The following is a 19,476-nucleotide window of genomic DNA, read 5'->3' on the forward strand; positions in this document are numbered from 1 at the left end:
AATAGCAATATGCATAATATGCATGTCTCGGATTCAGTCATTTTTTGTCAACCAGGAACAATTTTAACAGCTCAGAGTGGGTCTCATTGGGGTCTAAGCATGACGTTGGATTGCCGATTTTTTGCCATCGTGACATGTGAAAGTCAACTTATAGTGCTGTGAAAACCTGAAATGAATTAGTCTAGCGGGCCATGGGAAATAACAAAAAAAAGAAAAATTGCTTCCATACACGTGTAGTGAAGGCGGGATCTGGGAATCTGACAAGACAGTAAGCGGGATCAAAGATCAGAACCCCCTTAGAGTTCCCCATGTTTTTTTTACAGATAAATGAACGAGACCAGGGCACATGCAATTGGGAATAAAAGTTTGTGCAAGTTTTGTGACATCCCCCGGAGAAATTTGATAAATAAGGAGCAATATCCTGCACTACAGGTCACCGTTCATGTGTTCTTCACCGAATAAAGGGTGAATAATATTGGCCCTTCTCCAACAGGACTCGGAACAAAATATCGCCGAAATTAATAATTACAGGTCAACATATAAGACTTTAAATCTAATTCGCTTATTTCAAGTTCAGAAATCATGACTGAAAAAAATATTTATTCAAGATTTAACTTACCACGTGGTTTATAATTTAAAATAATGATTGGGAAGACAGTAGTTAATTAGGGGGAAATATTACCATTTAATGACAATTTACCAATAAACATATCATGATTCTAGTCTATATAATCACCGAATCTTCTTTCTAAACCTGTGTCTGTAAATCTTATGTACACATATTACTTCCAGACTACCGTAATGTTGTTACCAACGTATGTAGGAAAACACGTGGCTTCAGACGAAAAATATTTAGCACATTTTCAGACACGGAAACATCCACAAAACGTAATTATTAGGCGGATAAATCTTAACCTTCTTTTGCAAATCATCACAGTTACCTGTATTTCAAAAGAAATGAGAACAATAAGGATTATATTCGAACACTTCGCTGAATTTCATTCCGTAGATACTTACTTCTTGCCATCTTGGACAGGTGCTCGCTTCATCAGGATGCAAGCTTCTTTTCGACCCCTAGTAATTTTTGATTGGTTGATTAAGATTGATAGGCGGGGCTAAATCAAAAACAGAAAAACAGCTAATTTGATAATTCTAGCACATTTAAAAAATAAATAAATAAAATATAGATACCTTATGTACTTTAACATCATATCGCAACACTTTCCATTAAAACAAACCGATGCATTTAACGTCATTAACAATCCTAATCGGGCGACGCTCGATCTTTGTTGGTTACGTCACGAGTATTGATGATAGGAACAGAGTTGTCTGCGCTTTGTAAAAATTACGGGAAAATTTTAGAAAACCTTCCTTAACATCACTGCGTAGGAATTCAGTGCGAATCTACATTGTTTGTAAAAAAGGCCATGTGAATGCCCAAAAATGCTGCATGACCCTATGTTTTTATTAGTGCAAAAGATAGGGCTACATTTGTACTTTCATGAATGTTATATGAAATTTTCCAATTTCTAAAGGTAAATCAGGTATAAATTTAATTCCATACATAGATAAGCATTAAAGTCAATGGGAGATTTTTTACTGAATTTACCCCTTTAGGAAAATATGCACTCTTTCACTGTACAAGTCAAAGGCCACACAATAATCAACAAACTCATTTCCTGTAAATTTTAATGTAATGGCAGGATTTTGGAACTATTTGAAGTTGTTTTTTACACAAATTTCTATCTTAGCTGCGGCTATCCAGGATGCACTGAGTGTACTGTGAGAGGAAGCATGGGGTATATGGTAAAAATCAGTTTTTGTGTTCAGATTGAAATAAACAATAGAAATTACACTTTAGAGTTATGATATCAATGAAAGGCATAAATATTCTCCCCATTTACATCACATTTTGCACATATTTCTCCTCATAATGTATATAAAATCATATGAAAAATGGATTACCTCCCTTTGACATAGTGATTTTTTTTTTAGCTGTGTTTCCCTTGTTAAGTCAGGGGTACTACTTTATACAAGTGTATTTTATTTACTTGAAGAAGTAAAAAAAAATATACACATAAAAGTAAATTTGTAGGATACTTATACAAGTGAATTTTATTTACTTGTATAGGTAAAAAAAAATTGGCTGAGTTATGTCCCTTCGGCATTCAGATTTTTTTACTTGTATAGGTAAAAAAATCAACCTTTCTTCTTTTCTTGAATTCTGAATATTTCTTTGCTCTAATAGAATTTTAAATTGTGTACCCTTTGCAGATGTCTTTACTAATCATTTAATTGTAATTTCATGGACAATGAAAGTCCCATTTGTCTGTTATCTTCTTAACACTGCTCATTTACAAGCCCCAAAGGAGCAATTTTTGAAGGCCTTGCGCAAATATACAAGATCTTTGCTCAATCAGTTTCTTTGATGAATTAATGAGATGAAACATTGAACTTTAATGGAAAAAATTGAGCAAACCTGGGAAAAATCATTAAAGGCATGATTTTACATCTCAAAACTTGAGGATTTTTGTTGGATTGTAAGAAAAATTTACTTATACAAGTAAATTTTCCAGAAAATTAAGGGGAGATTATTCAAACATTATTTATTTACTTATATGTGTATATTTTTTTTCACTTCTTCAAGTAAATAAAATACACTTGTACAAGTAGTACCCCTGACTGTTGTAGAACAAGTGGTAAATAAGCACTTTTCTAGTATTTTAACACTCGAATAATCTGACCGCATGAAGGTATTCATTTATTTTTACATAATGCATTGTGTTTCTTTATTTAAAAACTATACTAGACAACTTTTCATGATTACATGTCCTTCATCTAGGAAACTGGTTTTGAAATGTTTGTAATTAAATTTTTATGTTAAATAATTGCTATTAAATATTCCAAATTGTTACTTTAATCTTCCAAATGCAAAGTTTGGTTATACTTAGTCTTATTTATTCATATTTGGCACTTTTTTCTACCTCAGTTCTGGCTGTCTAGTTTTGGCGAAGAATCCATCCTGATGTTGGAGTAACAGGAATTTCTGCAGAGTGATGGTCAATGACATTTTGTGAACTTTACAAGTAATTAAAAACACAAATTTAGTATAATGAAACATAATTGTTGTTTTATTTGGTATCAAACTGCTTAAAAAAGCCTTTAAAAAGTTTTGTTGTGGTCTTTTCAGGGTATTTAATCAAAAACTTCCATATAAGGAAAAATTTAACTAATAAGAGTACACCAAGTCTTTAGTTTCTAGGTGTACTTGCAATACTGGTCAAAGTAAACACAGAAAACAATCATATTTATAAAACATAGTATTTAAAATAAAAAAGAAGATGTGGCAGGGATGATTCCAGGTGTTTTCAAATGAGTCCCTTGAACATCAAATTGGGAATTTTTATTCTAATTGGGAATTTTTTAAGCATAAAATCTAAGACAAAATAACATTATTTTCCTGAAAAACGGAAAATGTATATTATTAAGTTAAACATGTACACTGATGTTCATGTAAGTTGTAACATTTTGAATAACTCTGGATGGGCTACTGTTATTACATGAATATCATTGAACATGATGCCCTAGTCTATCATCTTAGCTATAGTTACCTAGGTCTATTACAAAAACATATATTTCAGCTAACATAAACCACTGAAAAAAATCATTCATCGGGTATTTTTTCAACAGCAGGTCATCTCTATAAATTTACCTGAATTCAAATGGATTTCAAATTGAACTGGTCAATTGTCGAATTCAGAAAAGCAAAAGTTTATATACTTGATTGATAAGATATTTAAAGCATTGAACCAGTGTTCTTTAAAATTATTTGGATCATCTTCAAAACTTTTGAAATAGTTCAATAATGATGACTTCGTATTTCATCAACATTATTTTCAAAAAACGCTCAAACTTTTGTCTTTTGAGGAATTAACTTCTTTTACAAAACAAGTTTTCATCATATTATATAACCGGCTCTGCTGGTTGATCTGCTTTTACGAGATCGGCGTCCATTAAACCTTATCCATCAATGTTATATCAAAATTTGAATTTGCTCTCTGCCGAGGTCTGCTTTGACACCCATTTTTATCAACCTGCTGGGCGATCTGCTTTTACATAATCCAATACTCCCATAACATATTAATCAATTGTATTCGGCTGCTAAAATTGTTTCCCACATGTTGACATAATCAAATCGTTGTTACTAGGATGCGATCGTAAACAGCATTCTTATCTGGATTTTAAAACGTTTTGACAACAAACTATGAAAAATTATAGTTGCCTTAATCGGTGACAGAAACTTTTCCAGAAATATCGATTTTTATTTTATTTTCCTGAAGTGGGAATTCATTTTCATGTAAATTTTTTTGGGGCCGCTGGCCAATTTAAGGGCCGCTCAGCGGCCCTAAACTATATAGTGGAATCATCCCTGCAGAACATTATTGGACTCTTGTTACGTCCTAATTTTCAAAATTATGTCAAATTTACACTGTCAACAGTTTAAAACCTCTTTATTTTTCATATATACGGTAAGTTATTGTCAAAGTGGAAGCGAAATTGATTCCGTGACTTGTGGTAGCCATTGTAGAGAATATCTTGGATGTTGGACGTAACATTAATTCAGATGTAACTTCAATCTCTTGGTTGGACAGAAAGAGCGTTCACCCCTTCGATGTCGTTGACCTCGAGTAAAAAGGAACAGTTGGCAGCAATATCAGATGTGCATCGCAATTGTCGTAAAATTTGTTGTCATAAACATTAAAAAAAAATAAACGGAGTTGGCAACTTGCAAATGAAAATTGAAATTTTCGCCCCTTACATGTACGGTTGGACAGATTTTTCAAGAGTAAACTTTAATGACAATTCCTGAAAAAAATAAAACTTTCTGCTGTATCTTCATGATGAATTATCACATTTTAGTTAATAAGCTCAAGCCTTAAGATATTTTGTGCATTTAATTGCCCTCTATTGTTACATAACTTATATATTTCATTTTCACTTAGGAAGCAGACAAACGTGACCATTTAAAATTGTTTTTAATCCTTATTTTTCTATGATTTTTCATGTTTTAGTGTCCTAAACCTTGCCAAACCTAATGTATTACCTGAAAATCCTTTTTACCTAGTTGCCATTCATAAAAAAAAGTTTTATAAAACAATTTTGATTTTGGGTCATTCGACCATGTCACAAAATAAGCATGCAAAAAACAGGGAATTCAACACTTCATTTATAAAATACTTTATTCAACAATAAACTTTTCTTATGAGACTGTTTATATTATATCTTCATCATACAGTGGATTGATTAGCTACCTGCATTAAAACTCAAAATAATTTAAAATATGAAAAAAATGCATTTTTCTGGGACACCCATTGAAACAGCACTTTACTGAATACTTAGCCAAATGTGATTTGAAATTATTCAAGCTACTCTTCCAATCTTTCCATGAGTGATTTTCATCACTTTGATTTTTTTATTCTTTTTAAACAGGATTAACATTTTGCACTCATTTACTTTTGTTAAATAAATTGGAAACAAAAAATAACATGACATAATGACAAAATTAATTAGATTTGGGAGTCCAAACTAAACAAACCATTGCAATCATTACAAAGAAGTCACTTGTGGTGTATGAATTGAAGATTGGATGTTAATGTCAATGAGACAGCAACCATTCAATGAAAGAGGTCAACATTGTATTCAACCAATGAAAACTTTGTACTTATTATTGAGCAATACACATGTACAAGTGCCACATGTGGCCCTTATTGTGGAGCACCTGAGATAGCGGCCCTCAACTTTTGATGGGTTTTATGTTGCTCAGTCTATAATTGTTATGCCGCACCTACGATAGTAGAGAGGCATTATGTTTTCTGGTCTGTACGTCCGTTCGTCTGTCCATCTGTCTGTCCTTCCATCTGTCAGTCCGTCAGTTCAGGTTAAAGTTTTTGGTCAAGGTAGTTTTTAATGAAGTTGAAGTCCAATCAACTTGAAACTTAGTTCACATGTGCTCTATGATATGATCTTTCTAATTTTAATGCAAAATTAGAGTTTTGACCCCAATTTCACGGTTCACTGTACATAGAAAATGATAGTGCAAATTTCAGGTTAAAGTTTTTGGTCAAGGTAGTTTTTTTATGAAGTTGAAGTTCAATCAACTTGGAACTTAGTACACATGTGCTCTATGATATGATCTTTCAAATTTAAATGTCAAATAAGAGTTTTGACCCCAATTTCACGGTTCACTGAACATAGAAAATGATAGTGCAAATTTCAGGTTAAAGTTTTTGGTCAAGGTAGTTTTTGATGAAGTTGAAGTCTTATCAACTTGAAACTTAGTATACATGTTCCCTGTGATATGATCTTTCTAATTTAAATGCCAAATTAGAGTTTTTATCCCAATTTTACGGTCCACTAAATACAGAAAATGATAGTGTGAGTGGGGCATCTGTGTACCATGGACACATTCTTGTTAATTTTGTGTTTTGTGTACTGTTGTTTGTCTGTTTTCTTTTTTAGCTATATTTTTATTTTAAACAGCTATTATTTGTATTTATTAGATCTGTGTCCAGTCAATGTGATCCTTGTCCAGTCAAGTTGTTATTATAGTCCATGTGATCCTTGTCCAGTCAAGTTACTATTATAGGTAAGTGAACAGTATATGTGAACTATATAGGATCATTTACTATTGAAATTTGTTTCCAATGTAAAATATATTCAAACTCTATAAGGGGAGATAATCAGCATAAAGTTTTTACATTCAAATTACCATAACTCTAATGTTTTTATAGTAAACAAGACACATGACATCATTACAATGTTATTTGACTTCAAAAGTAGATTGGTTGAACTTGAGCATTGAACTTGTGCTAAAAAAAAATTAAAGTGCGATAAATGTCAATGAGAGAGCAACCCAACAAAGCAAGAATGGGGATGTGTACAGGTCAATATATAGGAGATGTGTACAGGTAAATATATAGGAGATGTGTACAGGTCAATATATAGGAGATGTGTATAGGTCAATATATAGGAGATATGTACAGGTCAATATATAGGATTTGTGTACAGGTCAATATATAGGAGATGTGTACAGATCAATATATAGTAGATATGCACAGGTCAATATTAGGAGATGTGTACAGGTCAATATATAGGAGATGTGTACAGGTCAATACATTGGAAATGTGTACAGGTCAATATATAGGAGATGTGTACAGGTCAATATATAGGAGATGTGTACAGGTCAATATATAGGAGATGTGTACAGGTCAATATATAGGAGATTTGTACAGGTCAATATATAGGAGATGTGTACAGGTCAATATCTACATTTTCGTGAATCTGGCCATAAAATTTAGGATTATTTATGTTAATGAAATAATTGCACATTCATTTGACATTATACCTTTTTATCGCATGCCAGGTAAATTATGACGTTGTGATTGGTTTAAAGCCGTCACATGGTGACCACCTACAAAAAATGTATGGATGTGTTGTGATTGGTTTAAAGCCGTCATGGATGCATAGGGGGTTAGTAAATTTCATATGGGTTCATGACATCCGTCTAAGGTTAATGGTGATGTCATCTATTGATGTTGTTGTATTTCATTGTTTATTTTTCTCCAAAATGCAGCAGGAAAAGTCCCATTTGCAATAAATTCGTTATATCGTATATACCGTTCACTATTGACCCCCTTTGGCCCCAACCCCTATGGATTTTACTAACCCTCTATGGATCCGTAGGGGGTCAGTACAAAACATATTATTGAAACAGGGAGATACACACACACATTGATATGTTTATAAGAAACATTCATAACAAGTACAAATGATTGAAGTTTTTTGGGATACGATTTCTTTCAAGCAATCTGTAGACTTATACCAGTGGCTCAGAGCATTGCCCTCACGTCAATCGCTTTATTCTAAACATTAAGGAACATCTCAGATTCTTATGATTGTCTTGCTTTAAAAGGTAAAAACAAGCAAAGGGATTGAACTTAAACAACTTTCCTATAATATTCTTTTCATAATCTTCATGTTTGATAATTCCCTTGACCTTTATGCGTGTTTTTAACAACACGGAAAATCAGAATTAAGCAGTATTTATATTTAGTGTATTTATAAATTTAGAAACACGTCAGAGGGAATTTCCAGTTTTGATAAAATGCGAGAGTTCTCTGAATTCCGATAAATCTATTTCTGTCATCTAAGAACTGAAGTGGAGTTTTTCTTATATGTTACCGTTTAGAAACTGATATTTGAGATTGTACTTCCATAAAGAAATAGAGAACCATCTAGGTCATTTAAAAAACATCAAGGATTTGTATAGTAACTATACAAATCCTTGTAAACATTTAATATACGTTTTTGCTCCAGGGTTTGTTTTGGAAATTATGCGCATGACTTTAAGGGGTTTTAGATTGAATAGTTGCTCTAGATTCCCCTCTCAATTAATTAATTCATAACTCATGTGATCTTTTCTATGTATGTCTGCTATTGAGGGTTATTGTTGTTTCATAATTTAAAATCATATGCATCATTTAAATTAAAATAAATGTCGTCCGCATCGTAGAACACCCCTTCAGGCGAAATGGAGTCTTCCACATTAGCGATTCGAGTTGTCTCCCTTCCTGAATTAACTTCCGTGAATTCTGAATCACAACACGTCGAGTATTCATAAATAGCTCGTTCTGTCAATGAACGTCGTATTATATTAAAAACGATCGCAATTTAAACCGATAAATGTGTACGGAAAGGAGTCATGATCACTGACTCAAAGGAAATTAAATATTTAAAGAGTTAGGAATGGGGTTCCTCCTAGAATTTACGCAGGAAAATAAGTGATAAGATACGAAGTTAAATACATTCTCTCACTTCGAGTCTCAGTGACTGCTGTGGAAAGTAAACTTGGAATTGATGGAACAAAAATAAAACACAATAGGCCTAATAACATTGTTACACTTTTATCCGGGATTGGCTATTTTGTAACTATTTTACATGTGCAGTTAAATTAGTTTTGAAATTAATATTATCCAGCTACATGCTATACATGTGTCAATGAAACAACGGCAATCGTATCCCTCAGAGCAATCATCTCTTTGATTAAGTCATCCGGGATGATTCCAGGTGTTTACAAATGGGCCCCTTGAATATCAAATTGTGAATTTTTATCCCAATTGGGATTTTTTTATGCATACAATATAAGACGAAATAATATATCATTTTCCTGTAAAAACGGAAAATGAATATTAAGTTAATTTCTTCTGTACACTGATTGAAGAAATTATTGGATTCAGACCAGGGAAGTTGTAATACATGAATATCATTGCATATGATGCACTATTATCTTAACTTTGGTAAACAAGGCCTATTACAAAAAACATATATACCACAAGTACCAGCTAACATAAACCTATGGCAGGCCGTTTAGCTGTTTATTCGAATTTCAATTTATATCATAATATATACGATATCTCATATAATATATAAGATTTATTTAAGATATCTGAAGGTATATGAAATATCTTATAAATATGTTTTGTATAAGATATCTTATATAGTTCATTGGATATCATATTAAGAATATTATATGAGATATCTTATAAACTACATGTATAAGACATCTCATAAATTATTTCAGATATCTGGTGAACTATATAAGATATCTTATAAACTTTATAAGATATCTTTCAAACTATATCAAATATCCAATGAACTATTATATAAGATATCTTATAAAGTTTATGAGATATCTTGAAGTTAGATTAAATAGCAAAACGGCTTGCCATATTAACCAGTGATTTTTTTAAATGTATTTCAAATAGAACTGGCCAATTGTTGAATTAAGAAAAGCAATTACAAAAGTATATATATATATATGCTTAATTGATAAGTTATTTAAAGCAATTGAACCAGTGAACTTTAAAATTATATGGATCATTTTCATTTCTTTTGAAACAGTTCCATTATGATGACATCGTATTTCAGGGGTCAGGGGGGGGGGGGGGGGTTCTCATTTCATGAATGGTCTATCATCAACATTATTTTCAAAAACGCTCAAACTTTTGTCTTTTGCGGAAAAAAGAGCAAAATATAAAATAATTTCTTTTACAAAACAAGTTTTAATCAACATAACCGGCTCTGCTGGGCGATCTGCTTTTGTTTTGACACCCATTTTGACAAAAAGCATATTTTTTGTCAACCTGCTTAGCGATCTACTTTTACGAGACCACATACGCTCATAACATTTTAACTTCAATTGAATCCGCCCGCTAAAATTGTTTACCTCATGTTGACATAATTTAATCGTTGTTAATAAAATGCGATCATAGTCAGCATTTTTTTCCGGATTTTCATGATTTTACTATGTTTTGACGACAAACTATGAAAAATTATAGTTGCCGTAATCGGAAACTTTTCCGGAAATACCGATTTTTGTTTTATTTTCCTGAATTGGGAATTAATATTGACAAACATTTTTTTGGGGCCGCTGGCCGATTTAAGGGCCGTTAAGCGGCCCTAAACTATAAAGTGGAATCATCCCTGTGTGGTATGATTGCCAATGAGACAACTATCTACAAAAGACCAAAATGACACAGACATTAACAACTATAGGTCACCGTACGACCTTCAACAATGAGCAAAGCCCATACCGCATAATGAGCTTTAAAAGGCCCTGAAAAGACAATGTAAAACAATTCAAACGAGAAAACTAACGGCCTTATTTATGTAAAAAAATGAATTTAACACCATTCTTTTAAAAACAGTCAATGTGCAACTTTATATACAAAATATACATTTAACCCCGCCACATTATTTATGTATGTGCCTGTCCCAAGTCAGGAGCCTGTAATTCAGTGGTTGTCGTTTATTTATGTGTTAAATATTTGTTATACGTTCATTTTTTTACATAAATAAGGCCGTTAGTTTTCTCGTTTGAATTGTTTTACATTGTCTTATCGGGGCCTATTATAGCTGACTATGCTGTATGGACTTTGCTCATTGTTGAAGGCCGTACGGTGACCTATGGTTGTTAATGTCTGTGTCATTTTGGTCTTTTGTGGATAGTTGTCTCATTGGCAATCATACCACATCTTCTTTTTAATATTGGCCGCAGTATGGGCTGTAGTATACATTTTGCTCTATCTTTACAAATTAAGCATTTATGAACGTTGTATTGAAACTGAAACTTGAAAATTGGATACCTTACATGTTTATTACAAAAAAAGTGGGAAAAGAAGTAAAAAAGTCCCTTATAGGGGTAAATTCAGTAAATAAATATACGTCATCAGGGACAACCCATTTGAGGGAGAGCTTTCTGTATAACACTGAAGTCATATGTTCTTCTGATTGGTAGATAATGTTTGTAATAAATATTTTCTGGCAGATGGATCAAAACTAGAGTTTAAAAAAAAAAAAAAAAATGCTGAATGTACTAAATGTTTTTACTACAGGGTTGAAAAGTAATGGGGGTCAGTATAGGAATTCAGTGCAAATCTACATTGGGCCAGGATTTTTTAATTTGTTGGTTTACGGATCCGCCGACCCGATTTTGCCGATTTCCGAAATAAAAATAAAATGGAATTTTCAGGCTTTTTTTTATTCTCGCCGACCCTAACAAATGCATTATCCCTGAAAAATAATTAAAATATCCTTTTTTATGAAATGAAATGCATTAATCACTAACAGAAGTGATGACACTTTCTGTTGTGAAAAATGAAACTTTCAGTTTACGTTTCTAAAAATAGACAAATCAATTATTAATGACCTTGAAATGTCGTTTGCGCAAATAATTTTGCGGAACGAAACCTGTGTTTAAAACCAATTACACAATAAGTTCGTTTCCCTTATTTGTCACCAGTCCGTAAGATGCATGTTCTCATATAAATAGACTTGTCCAAATGTGGACAGGTGGAAGTTCAAGACATCAAGTTAAAATACTGAATTTTAACAAATCATTTGATATTTTCTTGTTTTACAGATAATAAAAAAATATCATCCATTTGGATAAAAAACGGGAATGCATGAAAACAGATTATTTAACCTGATATTCTCGTTGTTCCAGTGGATGAGTCTATTACGTTTTTGACACGTGTGTTGAAACTTATTTTCGTACGACGTTTTTACTTTTTTTTCTTTATCAGTTTTCGTGCTTATTACTTTTCACCAAGTTTTGATTAAAAGCTAAGTCAAATAACTGACGTGACGTGAATCTGTTTTTCTAGTTTGTGAAATGACGATTTAATTTCGTCTTTGTCAGTTTTTTTACGGGAAATTATTAGACAATGTCATGCGATGTTTACAGCTGAGCAATAATATTTCATCAAACTAAAATTTAAGAACGATGAAAAAATAGTATGACAAACATATTATTAGAAAGGTGAAATATATTTTTATTTTGCATATGTTTTCTGTCTTGAAAGATCTTTTTTTTTCTTTTTTTTTCCCGACCGACCGACCCGACTTTTTCATTGAGAAAATCCGTAAACCAACAAATTAAAAAAACGTGGCCTTGTTTGTAAACAAGGCCATGTGAATGCCCCAAAATGCTGCATGACCCTATGTTTTTATTAGTGCAAAAGAGAGGGCTACATTTGTACTTTCATGAATGTTATATGAAAGTTTCTAATTTCTAAAGGTAAATCAGGTATACATTTAATTCCATACATAGATTAGCATTAAAGTCAATGGGAGATTTTTTACTGAATTTACCCATGTCAGTTTATTTTATTGAAACAGGGAGATAACCCACAAATATTAATCAATTCTCACTACGCAGTACAATAGCCTCGTATGCACTACGGAGAAATTCTTCTTAAATTGTTGGCCGGAATTGTAGTGATCCGTGACACAAAGAAGTTCTATCCTCCAGGTGGCGCTATAATTTGGTTACATATCACAGGAATCAAGAACTTTAACTCTGCCAAATATTTTGGCGCGAAAGAAGGAGCAAAGTAAATAAGTAATGGTAAAAAAATTGTACCATTCCAGTCGAAAAAATATAAAATTCAATCGGATCGGAAAATTTTCCGGACAGGAGCAAGTTAAATCAGTAGTGGTAAAAAAAATGTACCAGTCCAGTCGAAAAAATATAATTTTGAATCGAATCGGAAAATTTTCCTGACAATGATTCCTCCGCCTAATGCATACGAGGTTATTTCTTCGTGCAACCAGAAAGGCCGATTTGTTCCGATTGAAATATTGATATGTTTATACAGGCAGATAACCCACAAACATTGATATGTTTATACAGGGAGATAACACACAAACATTGATATGTTTATAGGAAATAGATAGATAACACACAAACATGGATATGTTTATACAGGGAGAAAACACATAAACATTGATATGTTTATAAGAAACAGGGAGATAACCCACAAATATTGATATGTTTATACAGGGAGATAACACACAAACTTTGATATGTTTATAGGAAATAGGAAGATCACACACAAACATGGATATGTTTATACAGGGAGATAACACACAAACATTGATATGTTTATAAGAAACAGGGAAATAACCCACAAACATTGACATGTTTATAAGAAACAGGGAGATAACCCACAAACATTGATATGTTTATAAGACACTGGAGATAACACTCAAACATTGATATGTTTAAACAGGGAGATAACACTCAAACATTGATAAACAGGGAGATAACCCACAAACAATGATATGTTTATAAGAAACAGAGAGATAACACACACACTTTGATATGTTTATAAGAAACAGGAGATAACACTCAAACATTGATATGTTTATACAGGGAGATAACACACAAGCATTGTTATGTTTATAGGAAACAGGGAGATAACCCACAAACATTGATATGTTTATACAGGGAGATAACCCACAAACAATGATATGTTAATAAGAAACGGAGATAACACACAAACATTGATATGTTTATAAGAAACAGGAGATTACACTCAAACATTGATATGCTTATACAGGGAGATAACCCACAAACATTGATATTTTTATAAGAAACAGGGAGATAACCCACAAACATTGATATGTTTATACAGGGAGATAACACACACACATTGATATGTTTATACAGGGAGATAACCCACAAACAATGATTTTTTTTATAAGAAACAGGGAGATAACACACAAACATTTCTATGTTTATAAGGAACATTCATAACAGTTAATTATAAAAAAAGTACCAATGAAGTATTTTTAAATGATACATATATTTTACATATAACAGGCTTAAACAAGCAGATATAATTTATAGTTATTTTTCACAGGTACTTGAGATGACGACACAACCTTACTTATAAAATAGGCTGACCTCAGAGGTACAGTCATCAGTATTTATCTAATTAGTATGTATCGTATAACATATGTTTTTTAAGATTACAAAAAAAAAAACAATCCATAAAGACTGCCTCGTTAATCTTTCAGGGTGTTGTGGTATTGTGTTCACCTTTAGTGTGGGAGGTGGTGGGTTTAAACAATACACTCTGTAAGCAGTTTTCCTCTGCCGTACATCCACTTCCTCTTTACCAATAGTTTGAAATTATACAACACTTATTTTACAATGAAAATTTCTTTTTCTTGACTTCTATGGAAGAGAATGATTTTATATTTGATGAACAGCTTGATAATGTTGAGTTGTAGCTTGTTAGAAGTTTTTATGCCCCACCTAGGGGCATTCAATTTTTCGTCCGTCCGTAGGTCCGTCCATTTGTCCCACTTCCAGTGAAAGTTTTTGGTCAAGGTAGTTTTTACACGACCGCAAAAATTGAAAATTTTTTGGTCGTATATTGGTATCACATTGGCGTCGTCGTCGTCGTCGTCGTCCAGATACTTTTAGTTTTAGCACTCTAACTTTAGAAAAGTGAATAGAAATCTATGAAATTTGAACACAAGGGTTATGACCACAACAGGAAGGTTGGGATTGATTTTGGGAGTTTTGGTCCCAACATTTTAGGAATTAGGGGCCAAAAAGGGCCCAAATTAACATTTTCTTGGTTTTCGCACTATAACTTTAGTATAAGTAAATAGAAATCAATGAAATTTAAACACAAGGTTAATGACCACAAAAGGAAGGTTGGGATTGATTTTTGAGAGTTTTGGTTCCAACAGTTTAGGATTTAGGGGCCAAAAAAGGGCCCAAATAAGCATTATTCTTAGTTTTCGTACCATAACTTTAGTATAAGTAAATAGAAATCTATGAAATTTAAACACAAGGTTTATGACCATAAAAGGAAGGTTGGGTTTGATTTTGGGAGTTTTGGTCCCAACAGTTTAGGAATTAGGGGCCCAAAGGGTATTGAACTTTGTTTGATTTCATAAAAAATTGAATAATTGGGGTTCTTTGATATGCCGAATCTTACTGTGTGTATAGATTCTTAATTTTTGGTCCCGTTTTCAAATTGGTCTACATTAAAGTCCAAAGGGTCCAAAATTAAACTTAGTTTAATTTTAACAAATAATGAATCCTTGGCGTTCTTTGATATGCTGAATCTAAAAATGTACTTATATTTTTGATTATTGGCCCAGTTTTCAAGTTGGTCCAAATCAGGGTCCAAAATTAAACTTTGTTTGATTTCATCAAAAATTGAATAATTGGGGTTCTTTGATATGCCAAATCTAACTGTGTATGTAGATTCTTAATTTTTGGTCCCGTTTTCAAATTGGTCTACATTAAAGTCCAAAGGGTCCAAAATTAAACTAAGTTTGATTTTAACAAAAATTGAATTCTTGGGCTTTTTTGATATGCTGAATCTAAACATGTACTTAGATTTTTGATTATGGGCCCAGTTTTCAAGTTGGTTCAAATCAGGATCCAAAATTATTATATTAAGTATTGTGCAATAGCAAGAAATTTTCAATTGCACAGTATTGGGCAATAGCAAGAAATCTTCAATTGCACAGTATTGTGCAATAGCAAATATTTTCAATTGTAGATTTCATAAATAAAAAAAAAATGTCTTCAAACATTTTTTTGAGAGGATTAATATTCAACAGCATAGTCAATTGCTCAAAGGCAAAAACAATATTTTAAGTTCATTAGACCACATTCATTCTGTGTCAGAAACCTATGCTGTGTCAACTATTTAATCACAATTCAAATTTAGAGCTGAATCCATTTCACGGTCCACTGAACATAGAAAATGCATCTGTCCCACTTCAGGTTAAAGCTTTTTGTCAAGCTATTTTTTGATGAAGTTGAAGTCCTATCAACTTGAAACTTCTTACACATGTTCCCTATGAGTTTTGACCCCAATTTCACAGTCCACTGAACATAGAAAATGATAGTGTTAGTGGGGCATCCATGTACTATCATGATTCATGACTATGGACACATTCTTGTAGTTTCTGTTGTGCATTGTACAAAGAAAATTTTCATGAAAGTTTTCTTGGCTTTATAATTAATGATGTAAGGGAGTGATCATTTATGCCTCAGTGAATATGTTGCCTCAATAGGCCAGTTCCGGGATACAGTAGTTAGTTGAATCTGTCATATGACTTCCATCACCTCATAACTAAAATGTAGGCATCGTCACTTCCAACACATGTTGAGCGAACGGGTGAAAAAGTTTGATCGTATATTGCACAAAATATTTGGAGAATTAAAATTTAATAAGTTTGTGACCCTCCCTTAAGTGGTATGGGAATTAAGATTGCGTACTTACGGAAAATAAATTGTTTCTAAACTACTCTGCAGAATGACGATTCTGAAAATGCTTGAAACTTTAATAGAGCAGGGATACAGGCCCACCTTCTATCTGGTAAATGATGTCACAAAAGGGTGCGAAATTGAGGATATTTTCCGGTGAAAGACATGATTCCAGAAATGGCCTATCACTTGCATGCAGCGACACAAGTCTATTTGTCTAGTTTGAAGTTACCTAAGGAGGTGTGGTACGATTAACAATGATGAAATTATTCCTACACCATAGGACAAATATATAAACAATAACAGGTCGTCCAATAGCCTTCAACAATAAGCAAAACCCATTCCATATACTCATCTATAAAAAGCCTTGGTATGATAAAATGTGAAACATTTCAAAAGAAAACATCAACAGCCTACTTTGTACTACAACAATGAAGGAAAAACAAATATGGTACACAGCTTCTAACTACATCCACTACGTTATAGGTCCTGTCTTTCAACAGGCACATACAGAATAAAAAAATGATTGAATTTAATGTGACTGGTCTAGTTGATTATAGACAGTGCTTCGAGAAGCTGCAATATGATATTTAATATTGTTCTTTATGTGTGTCTTAATGCTGGTAAATAGAACTTTTGAAATTTTTAGATCTGGGAAAGTGCAATAGATGTTCTGGTGTTTGATGGAAAGAGTCCCACCCTGTTTGTAGAATACATTGTACCTCATTTAGGGATGTGATCAGATCTTCAAGGTTTTTAGTTCAGTTCATTAACCTCAAATAGTACAGAAAAGTTGAGATAAATGACTGTTTCAATGCTATCATATATTATTTGAATGAAATAAGAAGATAAAAATATTTGGTCAGTATTTTACCACCCATAATGATCATGTATTTTCAATTGGCAATAACACAAATACCTCAATTAAAACTCAACAGCATATATTGAATATAACTTTTCTTTTCTATTTTTAGGCTATAATGGAGGATTGGAATAAGGTAAGATTTACTTAATAGTCTCCTTTTCATTTGTAGTTTTGTTCCCCATTAGTGTACAATTAGATAAAAACTAGTAGAATTCTAAGTTCCCCATTAGTGTACAAGTATGTGATAACTTGAGATGAAAACTAGTAGAATTCTAAGTGAACTACCAAACTACTTATTCCAAAAACAAAAAAAATACAAAACTGGGACAAAGCAAGGTGCACTCGAAAACGTTTGACACTTTTACTCATTACACGAGTGACACAAAAAGCATTTGAATCAGTATTCAGTAACTGAACAAAACAAACAAAAATGCAGTTTAAGAAATTAAGTGAAAATTTTTCAAGTATGAATGTACATGATGTATGAGGGGGTGGACAGCTTCTGAAGGAGGTGGGAGGTGGGAGGCGGTACCGTAGGTTGGAGAGAAAAAGAAGATTATAAAAGTTGGTGGTGGGAAATAGTGTATTATTTATGTAGTACCTTCAGAATCCTTGTTTACAATGTCAAATATGTAACTCTGAGTAGGTCTGTAGAGTTATTTGAAAAAAATATTGGGACAATTTTTCTAAATAAAAAAAAATAAAATACAGAAGTTATTTCCCCTTGTCATTGTTAAGTTTATGTGAGTTGAATAATACCAATCTATTTTATGGTATAAAGAGCTAACTGATCGATACAACACACTTTTTTAAAAGGACAAAAGTAGGGGCAATTAAAGGACTAAGTGAATGAAACACAACTACATGTCTTCAAAAGGCAATTAAAGGACTTAGTGAATGAAAAACACAACTACGTGTCTTAAAAAGGACAAAAGTAGGGGCAACTAAAGGACTAAGTGTATAACATGTCTTTAAAAGGACAATGGTCAAAGTCCAGAAAATACTACAAGAAAGAAAATTCAAGGATATGCCAAATCTAGTCCATGATTTTATAAAAAAATATTTTTTTGAAGGTTAACAATTTTGTCAAGCCTGCGACTGAAGTCCTGAAGTCGCAGAAAGCTCGAGATAGGGATAGTGATTCGATGGCGGCTAACGTCTTAAAAGCTTCATATTTTAGAAGGTTGAAGATCTGGATGCTTCATACTTTGTTACAGATGCCTCATGTTATGAAGTTTCATGGTCATTTCCATGGTTCAGTGACTACTTGAAAACAATATTTTTTGTAATGTTAAATTCTCTCTTATTATAAGTAATAGGATTACTATATTTGGTATGTGTGTACCTTGCAAGGTCTTCATGCCCGTTAGACACTTTTCACTTGACCTCAACCTCATTTCATGAATCAGTGAACAAGGTTAAGTTTTGGTGGTCAGGTCCATATCTCAGATACTATAAGCAATAGATCTAGTATATTCAGTGTATGGAAGGACTGTAAAGTGTATATTTCCAACTGAAAGGTGTTATCTGACCTTGAACTCATTTTCATGGTTCAGTGGTTACAGTAAGGTTTTTGTGTTTTGGTCTGTTTTTCTTATACTGTATGCAATAGGTCTACCATATTTGGTGTATGAATGATTGTTAGGTGTACATGTCTAGCTGGCAGGTGTCATCTGACCGTGACCTCATTTTCATGGTTCAGAGGTCAAAGTTCAGTTTTTGAGTTTTGGTCTTTTTATTTAATACATTATGCAATATATGTCAACTATATTTGCTGTATGGAAATATTCTTTGATGTATATGTCAATCGCACAGGTTTTATTTGACCTTGACCTCATTTTCACGGTTCATTGCTCAGTGTTAAGTTTTTGTGTTTTGGTCTGGTTTTCTTAGACTATAACCAATAGGTCAACTATATCTGTTGTTTGGAAGAATTGTTAGCTGTACATGCCTTGACCTCATTTTCATG

The 19,476-nt window shown here is 32.6% G+C and overlaps 1 protein-coding gene and 1 long non-coding RNA gene across 3 annotated transcripts in view; both read left to right on the top strand.

Annotated features, from left to right (window-relative positions):
* The window catches only part of LOC134691489 (uncharacterized), a 386,460-nt gene that overhangs the window by 307,779 nt on the left and 59,205 nt on the right, over nt 1-19,476 (top strand). The gene's annotated exons all lie outside the window — the stretch shown is intronic.
* The window catches only part of LOC134691491 (uncharacterized), a 48,004-nt gene that overhangs the window by 28,109 nt on the left and 419 nt on the right, over nt 1-19,476 (top strand). Inside the window, exons 4-7 of one of the 2 annotated variants that reach the window (XR_010102145.1) lie at nt 2,990-3,086; nt 14,265-14,342; nt 17,292-17,394; nt 17,617-17,640. This is a non-coding gene — a long non-coding RNA (uncharacterized LOC134691491). The remainder of the gene's footprint in view (nt 1-2,989; nt 3,087-14,264; nt 14,343-17,291; nt 17,395-17,616; nt 17,641-19,476) is intronic. The other variant, XR_010102146.1, reaches the window with a different exon arrangement.

Source organism: Mytilus trossulus, chromosome 11 (assembly GCF_036588685.1).
Source record: "Mytilus trossulus isolate FHL-02 chromosome 11, PNRI_Mtr1.1.1.hap1, whole genome shotgun sequence".
In the NCBI taxonomy this organism is placed as follows: domain Eukaryota; kingdom Metazoa; phylum Mollusca; class Bivalvia; order Mytilida; family Mytilidae; genus Mytilus; species Mytilus trossulus.